Below are 12,025 nucleotides of genomic sequence, written 5' to 3' on the forward strand. Positions count from 1 at the left end.
AATTTCTTTCAGCAGTGTTTTATAGTTTTCAGAATACAGGTCTTTTACCTCCTTGGGTAAGCTTATTCCTAGGTATTTTATTATGTTTGGTACAACTGTAAATTGATTGTTTTCTTTCTTTTTCTGTTTCTTCTTTATTAGTGTATAGAAATGCAACAGACTTCTGTATACTGATTTTGTATCCTATGTATTGTCATGTTTTTTTCTTTCTACCTTGTTTCTTTGACTCAAGAACCAATTGGTGTCCATATGTGGAATGATATATTTTTAAGTGTCTTTTAATCTGCAGGTTCTCCGCCTAGCTCTGTTTTTTTCTTGCAGTTTATTTGTTGAGAAAACTGTGTTGTTTCTACTGTAAAGTTCCCATGGCCTGGATGTTGATGATTGCATCTCTGTGGTAGTGCAATGAGTTCCTCTGAACTTGATATTTCCTGTAAATTAGTAGTGGGAATCGGAAGGCTGATCATATTTGGGTTCAATTTTTTTTTTGGCAAGACTAATTCATATGTGGAGTTGGGAGACTTTAACACACCTCTCTCAGTAATTGGCAGATCAAGCACACAAAATGTCAGTAAGGATATGAATTTGAACCATTGCATCCAACTGTAAGACTGCACATTCTTCTGGGCACACATGGAAACTTTACAAAACACTGACCATATACTGTAACCTAAAGCAAGTCTTAACATGTTTCAAAGGATCAAAATTATTCAGAGCATGATCTCTGACCACAGTGTAATTAAGCTAGAAACCCATGAGAAAGGGGGGAAAAAGAACAAAGCAGCAGCTTCTACCATTTGCACGCTGGCCTGGCACTCACAGCTAGGCCATGTTTTTCTCTTACTGGACATAAACAATCTCACAGAATACCAAACCGCAAACAAGGTTACTCTGAGACCATGATAAAAAGAGATGAAGCAAGGCTACTTCATGAATTTTTCTGAGCACAGATAAAGCCAAGGTCTATGTGCAACTCACAAACACCGGACATCTATCTCCCTCTTGCTTGGCTGATATGGGTGCCCGGGGCTGTTTTCTCAATCACAGCTTTAGCCTTGCTGTAGTCTGCTTTCCCTATAAAGGAGATTTATTGAAATCTTCAATTACAGAATTGCCCTCGCTTTCTGACAGCATCTAGAGCAAACCCTTACCTCCTTGGACTCTCCCCAAGATCACACAAAGCCCAGATGTTACAGTAGGTTCTTTCTAATACACTCTTTTTGAGACACCTCACGGCTGCACATGGTGTGATCTTCCCTCAGTGCAAAGAGTAACAGGCCTAACTTGTTCACCTACTGATGGGTTCCTGGGTGTCTTTGGCAGCGTGGAATTGAGACTCATAACAAAAAGATAACTAGAAAAATTCCCACATGTTTAGAAATGAAGAAATACACATTTAGGGGCACCTGGGTAGCTCAGTGGGTTAAGCGCCCAACTCCTGATTTCAGCTCAGGTCATGATCTCAGGGTCCTGAGATTGAGCCCTGTGTTGGATTCTGGGCTCCACGTCTCTCTCTCCCTCTGCCCCTCCCCCTACTCGCACGCGTGCATGCACTCTCTCTAAAATAAATAAAGAAATCTTTTTTAAAAAAGAAATACACATTTAAATAACCTATGGTTCAAAGACAATAACCTAATGGAAATTAGGAAATATTTTATTGAATGATTAAAAAATACTACACATCTGAATCAGTAAGTGGTCTGACAGGAAGTAGATGGCATATGCAAACTAAGTAATTTGAAGAGAGTTACATAAAGGGGTTGAGGTGGCTCTGTAATGTGTCAACTTGGCTAGCCTGAACTACATTTCTCAGAATTCCCTTTCTTTTAGGTTTCAGTTCGGGTGGGCCCTATGAGAGATTCTGATGGAAGATTTGGATAAGAGAGGGGAAACACATGTTAACTGAGCGTTCTCATAAATAGAAGATAGAAGGAAAGAAATAACAAGAAAAACACAGATGATGCAATAGAGCAAATGGATCAAAGGCTTGGACAGACCTTTTTTTACAGTAGAAGAAACCCAAATGGCCTATAAATATATGAACGGTGCTCGACTTCATTTGTCATTACAGAACTTAATACTACCATGAGATAGTACACACCCACTAGATTGGTGGAAGCCAAAAAGTCTGATGAGTCTAAGAGTTGGCAAGGTTGTGGAGCAATGGAAAGTTTCACATACAGCTGATGGGAGTGTGTGTTGGAAAACTGGTTGGCACTTTATAGAAAAATTAAAGGCATACTTCCTCTATAAGCCAGCATTTCACTGCCAAGTGTACAAATTCTGGAGAAACTTGTGTACACTGGCACCAGGAAACAGTGTAAATGGTTGTGATGGGTTCAAAAGTGGCTCCCCAAAAGATATGTGCACATCTTAACTCCCAGACCTTTGTTAATGTGACCTTGCTTGGAGAAAAGGGTCTTTGCGGTCGTGATTAACTTAAGGCTCTTGAGATGAGATTATCCTGGGATATCTGGGGGAGCCCTAAGTCCGGTGACAAATGTCTTCATAAGAGAAAGGCAGAGCGATATTTGAGATAGACAGAAGAGGAGAAGGCCATGTGATCAGAGAGGCAGAGATTGAAGTGATGCGGCCACAAGCCAAGTACTGACTCCTGCAGCCACCAAAAACTGGAAGAGGCAAGGACAGATTTTCTCCTAGATCTTTCAGACGGAGTAGAGCCCCGCTGACACTTTGATCTTGGATTTCTGACCTCCAGAACTGAGACAATGAATTTTTGTTGTTGTAAGCCACCAAATTTATGGTGCTTTGTTATGGCAGCCACAGGAAACAATGGTTTGCCACAGCATTTGTGTGCTGAAAACAATCCAAATATCCAGCAGGGTTAGAATGGGTAAATACACTATGGTAAAGTTATACCATGGAATACTCTACCAGAATAAAAAGGAATAAATTCTCTATATACTACAGCATGGATAAATTTTAAAGACATAGTGTTGGGTGAAAGAAACAAGATACAGAGTACGTATATTAGAATTGCATTTATATAAAGTTTAAAAACAGGCAAAATTAAACCATATTAGTTATGAATGGATGGATGTTAAGGTGGCAAAACTCTGATGATTACCTTAGAAGTTAGGGAGTTGATTGTGGGGAGACATGCTGGGGCTGGAGAGTGGGGCTCTAGCTCTTGATCTGGGGGTGGTTACAAGAGTATGTTCTTTTATATAAAGTGCAGGAAATGCGTGTAAAACGTATGAGATTTACACCGTTCTCTGCATCTGCGCTGCACTTCACAATTTGAAAAGTTAAAACATTAAAAAGCAGAATTAAAATGATGGTTATTTGTGATGATATGCCTCCTATATCTGGAAAACTTAAGAGAATCTACTCTTTAAAAATGTTACAAGGAGTAAGGGGAATACAGTAAAGGGGCTGGTACAAAATCATTTAGACAAATGACAAGTTAGAAGACATAATGAAAGAAAAGCCTCCATTTAACAAAAAAGAAATAAAATATGTAGGAATAAATCTAAGAAATATGCAAGATCTATGTAAAGGCTCTTTAGAATGTTCCTCAGGGACATAAAAAAAGGCTTGAATGAATGCAAAGGTCTACTGTGTTTTTAGAAAAATGTGACTTCATAAAGGTGCAAAATCTCTCTACATCAATCTCTAAATTAAATATGATACCAAACGTTTTATGACAATAGAATTTTTTGGAACTTTTCAGGATGATTCTAACATTATTATAGAAAACTAAAGGAGTGAAAATCGTTGGAGATATTCTTAAAGGAAGACTATGTGAGAAGCACTAGTCCTATCAGATATCAAAACATAATAAAAGGACAGTAATTAAAAAGCACTGTGGTACTGGTGTATGAATAGAATGACAGAACAATAGAAAAAATAGATACTCTAAAATATACTTAAATCCAAACAGGAAATTAGTGGATGACAAAAATGTTATTTCAGTTCACTGGGGAAAAATGGATTCTCAATAAATGGCATTGGGACACATAGGTGGCCACTTGAGAAAAGTATAGAGTTGAATCCCTATTCACAATATACAGCACATGAGATTTCAGATGGACTAGACTTAAAGATTAAGGAAATGAAACTATAAAATACTAGAAGAAACCATGTGAGATTTAAAATACGTTGGAGGAGGAAAGACTTTTTTAAAGTACGATTTAGACCTCAGAAGCCAAAAAAGCAAAGCTTGGTTCATTCAATACATAAAAACAAAAAGTTTCTTTAATACAAAAGTTACTGTTATGAAGCCCAAGGAAAATGATAAATCAGGAGAACTATTTGCAACTCATTTCAGAGACAAGAAGTCTCATTCTTCTATTATGTAAATAGCTCCTACAAAATAGCAAGAAAAATGCCAACAACTCAATAGGAAAATGGGCAAAAGCTATGACTACAGTTCACGGGAAAGAAATACAAAAGATTTCTAAATAAGAGAAATCAAAATTAAAACCATAATGAGATACCTTTTTTTCATTTATCAGATTGGCAAAAGTAGAACAGTTTGCTAACACACATTATTGGCACAACTTCTATACAGCTACTTTGGTGACATCTATCAAAATTACGAATGCATATAACTTTTGCCCCAGCACCTCCACATCTAGGAATTTATTCTACAGATATAGTTTCACACATGTGAAATGATAAAGAGATACTGATAGACATTAAAGAGCATGAAGAAACTATGTGCTGATATGGAACCATCTCCACCATACACTGGTAATTTTAAAAAGGAAGGCAGTGGGGAACATGAATGGTATGTTGGCATTTGTGTAAGACAAGAGTGTGTGTGTGTATGTGTGTGCGCATGTGTATGTATATGCACAGACTATTGAAGGATAGTTCTTAAAGCTGAGTGATGGGTACATAGAAGTTAATTATACTGTTTGCTAAAAAAAAAATTATACTGTTTGCTGTTTTTGTATATGCCTAAAAATTTCCATAATATAAAGTAAAAAATATACTTAGACTAACAAAAATAAAAAGAATATCTCTAGAGTGGTTACACAAGAAACTAATAACACTGGTTACCTCTGCAGGCACTAAAACATAGGAACAGTGTTTGATGGAGTAACAGACATGCAACAATGGTTGTTTAAACACAAAGATGTTTGAAAGTAGGCTGGTTTTGGTTAGTTGCTCAAGGGTGTCAAAAGAAAGGTCTTTACGATTTTCTTGGTATTTTCCTTACTACACCAAGATAGTTGCTGAAGCTCCAGCCATCAAATATGTGTTTCAGGCTGGGAGAGAGAAAAGGGGGCAGAAGAGGACCAAGAGGGGGAAGCTCCCACCAACTCAGCTCCCTGTAAAGAACTTCCCAGAAGCCTCACCCAATGATTTCCACTCTCATTTCATTGGCCACTCCTACCTGCAAGGGAGGCTGGGAAATGTAGTTTTGAAACTGGCACATTGCTACCCCCAACAGACTCAGAGCCTTGGTACAAGAGAAATCATGAGAAGGGTCAAAATAAATGGATAAGAAAAACGCTAGAAAAATACTAACAGAAAAAAGCAGATAGAGCAATACTACTATCATGTAAAATAGAATCCAAAGCAAAAAGCTTCTAAAGAGACAAATATAAATATTCTTATAAATAAAAGACATAAGCCCAAAGAAGTTATAATAGGCATAAACTTTTGTGCCCAACAGGGCTTCATACTATTTGAAGCAAAAAACTGATAGAAGTTCATAAAGAAATGGACATGATCAGAGTAGAAGACACTGTACTCCTGTCAGGAATTGACAGACCAAGGAGACAAAATATAAGTAAGAATACAGAGGATTTGAGTAACACAAGTCATGAGGTCCACGTAACCGATATGCAGTGTGTGTATAACTGCACCTTACAATCAGGTAATACAGCTTCTTCTCAGATGTAAATGGAACACTATCCAGAAGTGATTATGTATTTGGTCACAAAGAAAATCTCAACAAGTTCAAAAGCAGAAATCATATTCATTGAGTCCAAAACATTAAAATTAGAAGTTACTCACCAAAAGAAAGCTCCTGACACTGAAAATAATGACTAATGAAATGAATAAAGAGCAAAAAGCCCAGAATAGTTGAATAATCAAAATAAAAAAATTGCACAAACTCATAATAATTTTGGTCAAGAGAAAAGAATGTGAAGAAATGAAAAAAATATCATAAGAAAGAGGGCGGGTTATAATTTCAGATGCAGATACAATTTTTCTAAAAATTGTAAGAGAATACCATACACATACAGCTTTGTCTGAATGGATTGGAAAATGTAGATAAAATGGGTAACTTTCTAGGAAAATATAAATGATAATTGGTCAAGAGGTATAAGATCAGAATAAACCAATATCCGTAAAGAAATGTAAAGATAGTCAATGATCTATCCTTCAAAACTGCACCAGGCCCAGGTGGTTTTGTGGTTAAATTCTACTAAACCTAAAAAGATATAGGTAATCATACTGTCCAAACCCTTCTCTGCATTGGAAAATATGGAAAGCATCCCAACACATTTTTGAGGCTATTATAATCCTGATTCCCAAATCGGACTAAGATAGCAGAGTAAAAGCTCTGTGTAGACCAATCTTTCTTATAAAAAGACACTAAATCATATCCTTTATCATGCCCAAGTAGGGTTTTCCCCAGGAATGCAATGATAAATCAATATTGACAGTTATTAATGTAATTCATTTTATTACTGGTTAAAGAAGAAACATAAATGTATTGTCTCAATTGATGTAGGAACAGCATTTGATAAAATTCAACACCAATTCATGCTATCCTTGCCACTCTTTTGTAAAGGATTCATCCTGATCAATGTGAAACAAGAAAGAAATACAAGATAAATATATTGGAAGAGAAAAAAACCTAATTATTCAGAGGTGTTATGCTTATTTGTCTAGAGAATCTAAAAGAAGGACCTGACAAATCATTAGAGCTCATACGAGAGCTTTTCACAAGCTCTACCTTCCCAGCATTAGCAATCAACAACATGTTATATAAAAAACTCCTGATCTGATGAGCAACGCTATTGAATGTTTTGGACAGAAATGTATTAAAATGTGTAAGACTAATGCGAAGAACAATATAAAAACTCACTACAGGACATAAAGCAGGCCTGAATAAAAGATGAGATGTGTTCTTGGAGAGAAAGATTCAACTTTGAAAGATGTCAGTTCTCCTCAAATTAATCTATAACTTTGATACAATCCCAATAAAAATCCCAAGGAGATTTTATTTTATTTTTTTAAAGATTTTTATTTATTTATTTGAGAGAGCGAGAATGAGAGAGAGAGAGAGCACATGAGAGGGGGGAGGGTCAGAGGGAGAAGCAGACTCCCCGCTGAGCAGCAGGGAGCCCGATGCGGGGCTCGATCCCGGGACTCCAGGATCATGACCTGAGCCGAAGGCAGTCACTTAACCGACTGAGCCACCCAGGCGCCCCCAAGGAGATTTTAAAGGAAACTGATGAGCCGGTTTGTAAATCCATTCTGAAGAGAAATGCACAAGATAGGCCAAAAAATTTAAAAGAAAGAACCCACTAGATATCAAAACATAATGTTATAGTAATTGAAACAGCCAGAATCAGCATACCAATTGATGGAACGATAGAAATTCTAGAAACACACCAAAGAAAATTTGGCAATTTAGTATCCATCCATCCATCCATCCGTCCGTCCATCCGTCTGTCCATCCATCCGTCCAGCCATCCCTTCATTCATTTGACAAAGAGTGATTGTCTACAATGCATCAGATACTGTTTTAGGGGTGAATAAAACAAAGCCTCTGTTCTAATGGAAGTGTGGAGCTTATGTTCTACATAATAAATTTGGCATTTCAGTTAATAGGACAACTGGCAATCCACATAAGGAAAAAAAAAACAGTAGATTCTAAACAAATATCATAGATGAAAAGAGATTCCTAATTGATTAAAAAAATCTAAACATGAAGAAAGCTATGAAAAATAAACTATAAAAACAAATTTATAAAAAGGAAACTGGAGAAGTATATCTTTCTAGTCTTTAGATAAAGAAGATGCTATTAAGCAAGGCACACAATGCAGACACCATAAAAGAAAAACACAATACATTTGACAGCATAAAGAGGAAAAATGCAACTTCTGCATCACAATAATTAAGTTAAAAATAAGCGGAAGAAAGCATGTGCAACATGTATAACAGATGAAGGGTTAATGTCAGGCATATAAAAAACCCTACAAGTCAATAGGGAAAATGGCTAAGGATGAGAATAAGTAGTTTGTGGAAGTGTCAATGTGAATGGCCTATAAATATTTGAAAAGATACTCAACCTGACTACACTAGTAATCATGAAAAAGACTAATGATAACAAGGAGATACCATTTTTGCCCATCAATATTGGCTAGGGTGGGGGCAACGGGAACTCTTGTACATGCTTGGTGCAGACTTTCTTGGAGAGAAGTTTGACAGTATTTTTTTTTTTTTTAAATGCCTGTACTCTTCGAACCCACTTCTGGGTATCTGTTGGAGAGACTGTTCTTTGTCTCCGTCCAGGGCTGTTCTTCCCCGGTGCTGGGGGGCTCAGCTAGACTGTTTCCCAGCCTCCCTTAGGGGGTAGGTGTGGTGGCCATGTGAGTAAGAGTTCACCAATGGAATGCAAGAGTGGTGATGTGTCCAACTTCTGCCTCACCTGCTCAGAAGACAAGTGTTCACCCTGGACGTGCACCATTCTCCTCCCTGTACTTCACAGGATCCAGAGCGCAGATGTGCCTGTGTGGGAGCTTACCCTGCAGTGAAGGCAATGCCCTCGAGCCGAGCTCCTGGGTATGGTTCCTGGACCACTGCTCAGCTGCAAGCCACCCTTAGTGGTCCATGATGAGGCTAGTGCAGATACCAGGAGGAAGTGTTGTGAAGCTTTTATAGCAATTCAACGTCACCAGGATATCTTTTTTTTAAAGATTTATTTATTCACTTTATATAGAGAGAGGGCATGCGTGGGGAGGCATGTGCGAGTGGGGGGAGGGGCAGAGGGAGAGGGAGAGAAGCAGACTCCCCACTGAGCACGGAGCCGGCCAGGGGGCTTGATTATACGACCCTGAGATCATGACCTAAGCCAAAATCAAGAGTCGGTTGCTCAACCGACTGCGCTACCCAGGCGCCCCTGACCTCTTTATTACATTTTACAAAAGCCTTGGTCTGAAATGGATTGGGGGGTGGGTGGATGTAAACTGGGTTTTCACCACAAATGGTTTGAGAAGCACTGTGCTAGGGGAGAGAGGAGAACCCAGATGTAAGGAGCTAGGGTCCCTGAGTGACTGTGTGGACCGGAGCTACCCCTTCAACCTGGACTGCTCGGCTCAATAACCTTCGGTCTTCTCTAAGCCACTAGCTGCATTATTGCTTGTCTCTTGATTGGAGCCAACTAGCTGCCCGACCTGACTCAGCATTGTTCCACAGCAGTGCTCGTGGCCGTGTGATGGGGCAAGGGTGTCCTTGCAGCATTGTTTTCACGAGTGAAACCCGGCCAGACACCTAGATGTGCACCAAGGAGGGGAAGCGGGGAGCAAATGTAGCTGTAATTAAAACCTCTCTCCCAGGCACGCTTCCTTATGTGAAGAGAGCAAGTTGCAGAATAAACATAGAGTATGAGAAACTCTCCAGTGTGTATGTATACATATGCATATAAATGTGCAGGAAATGTCGGGAAGGACTTCATTTTGCCAGGAGGAAACGAAGCAGAACCTCCACGGGGGATAATCTCCAAAGTTGTTTACAACTGCTTCTTTGGTAAATCATCTCCGATCTTGAAATAATAACGAATGTGACCACGTGAAGAAAAGAACCAAGTTTTAGAGGAAAACAAGGTTCTTAAAAGCACATTTGATCTCAACTAAACAGACTTCAAACAAGACTTTATAAAATGCTTTAGGGAAACAATTGCTGAAAATTTTAAAAGAAATCTTTGTCACAGGGACTGTAACTAAACACAAAGGTTTTTTGAGATTCAACCAAACTGTTAATCCTAGGTACAAACTTCCTTCTGGAAAACATGCTCCATGAAACTTTTCTTCTGAAATCCAGCGGGCTGCTCGAAAAGCATCAGGCGCCATGCGCCCGCCGGTGTAAAGCCGGCAAGGACACAGCGTGGGAACCCAGTGAGCCAGCAGCAGGCAACCGAGAGCACGGCTCCTGTACCAGCAGGCGGGCCCTGAAAATTGGGGGGTGAGAGTGGATAACAAAATTATAATAACAGTTGCATCGGGAGAGAGATTTCAGAATTCTTATTGAATTTCAGGAGTTCATTCCCCGATAGTGAGGATTGGCCAAATACATCTTCCACACCTTTGCATAGCCAGCTTGGTGCTGTGCGGCTTCTTGAAGTTCATCGTCCTGGCACCTGCCAACTCCTGCCATCTCCAACCAGGAGATCCTGCCACCACCACCCAAGTGGCCGTCCTGGAACATACAGAGGCCCGGAAGAACCTGGGTCTGGCTGGGTTTCCTGCTCTCTAACGTGCCAGGGCTTCTGGCACCTTCCCTCCCGGCCTTGGCCCCAGCAGGCTCCCTGGAGCCCTCTGCCTTTCCCAGGGTCTAGGCTCCTGGGCCCCAGCCATGCTCCCCGCCCCCACCCCCGCCATGTCTCCCCCGTCTGTATAAGGGGGCCACCGAGGCCCAGCTGGGGGTGTGGGTGTAGGCAGAGGAGGTGCCCCAGGGCATAGGGAGTGGGAGCCACCTTGCGCCCCCCCCCCCCCCAGCTCCCAGGCCCCATCTGGCAGGTGAATGTCAGCCTCCCGTCCCCTGGGTGTGTCCCCCCCCCCAACCTGGACATGCCGCAGAATCCTCTGGGCACACCAGTCCCCCAGCTCCGCGTAGTTGCCCGCCAGCTCCTCGTCCGCCTCTCCGAGCTGGTCCACTAGGTTGAGCAGCATCATGGGCACCGCCATGGACTCGGAGGCCAGGGCCCCGGGGAGACGGGGCCGGCCCAGCCCCGACGGGTCCTCCCGCACCCAGTACACGATCTGATCCATCATCTCCACCGCTTCCTTCTGGGTGGGGAGAAAGGGAGACGAGGGGAGGCCCAGGCCGAGGCCGCCCCCCTGCGCAGTCTGGTCCCTCAGGTCCTGACCCGGGGTGGGAGAGCCTTGTCCTCCCACCCGCTCACGGGACACCTGCACCAAGGGCCTCCTCTGGGCCCGGCCCTGGGTTGGGTGAGGGGGGGCAGGGGTGGATCTGCCCCACCCTGCCTCGGGGGGCTCCCAGTTTGTGGGTGCAGGCCACTCCCAGGCAGTGAGGTCGGGTCTGAAAGCCCAAGGGGCTCCGGGGAGGAGCCAGGGCCGGGTGTGGAGGTTGAGGTGTAAAATCAACAGGACCTGCAGACAGGGGAGGAGGGTTAATTTGCTCACATTGAGCTTGTGTGTTTAGCTTTTTCATTTTCCTAACTGAAGTGTAACCTGCATCCCGAAAATGTACAAATCCTAGGAGCCCAGCTTGGTGAGTATAGGTCCCACTTATAACATTCTGACTACGTGTCTGTCCTTGAGGGTGAGGATTATTTCAGTTGCTTTTGGAGCTTGGTGCACAGCAGGTGGTCAATAAATGCTTGTTGAAAGAAGGTCAGAAAAGGGGTGAGCCAACACAAGGATTTTCTGACCTGTCTTGCCTGAAAAGAAAAATTGGGGACCATGTTTTTTATTATGTATTTTACAAATCTTTTAATCAAAGCCTTAATAGTATGTGCTCTGTGGAAAGAGATGCAAACAGTTCACTGATGTATAAATCAAACTAACCAGTGCATAAATCCAAGAGAAGTCCAGGTACCCTCACCTCTGAATGTCTGTGTCCCCCCAAATTCATACATTAAAATCCTAACCCCCAATGTGACGGCATCAGGATGTGGGGCCTTTCGGAAGTGATTAGGTCATGAGGGCAGAGCCCCGCAGGGATGGGATGAGCACCCTTATAAGAGGCCCCAGACAGCTCTCTCCCCCTTCCATCATGAGAAGACACAGCAAAATGACTGTCACCTAAGAATCAGGAGGCGGGTCCTCACTGGCCGCTGGCTTGGCCAGCACCT

Source organism: Zalophus californianus, chromosome X (assembly GCF_009762305.2).
Source record: "Zalophus californianus isolate mZalCal1 chromosome X, mZalCal1.pri.v2, whole genome shotgun sequence".
In the NCBI taxonomy this organism is placed as follows: Eukaryota; Metazoa; Chordata; class Mammalia; order Carnivora; family Otariidae; genus Zalophus; species Zalophus californianus.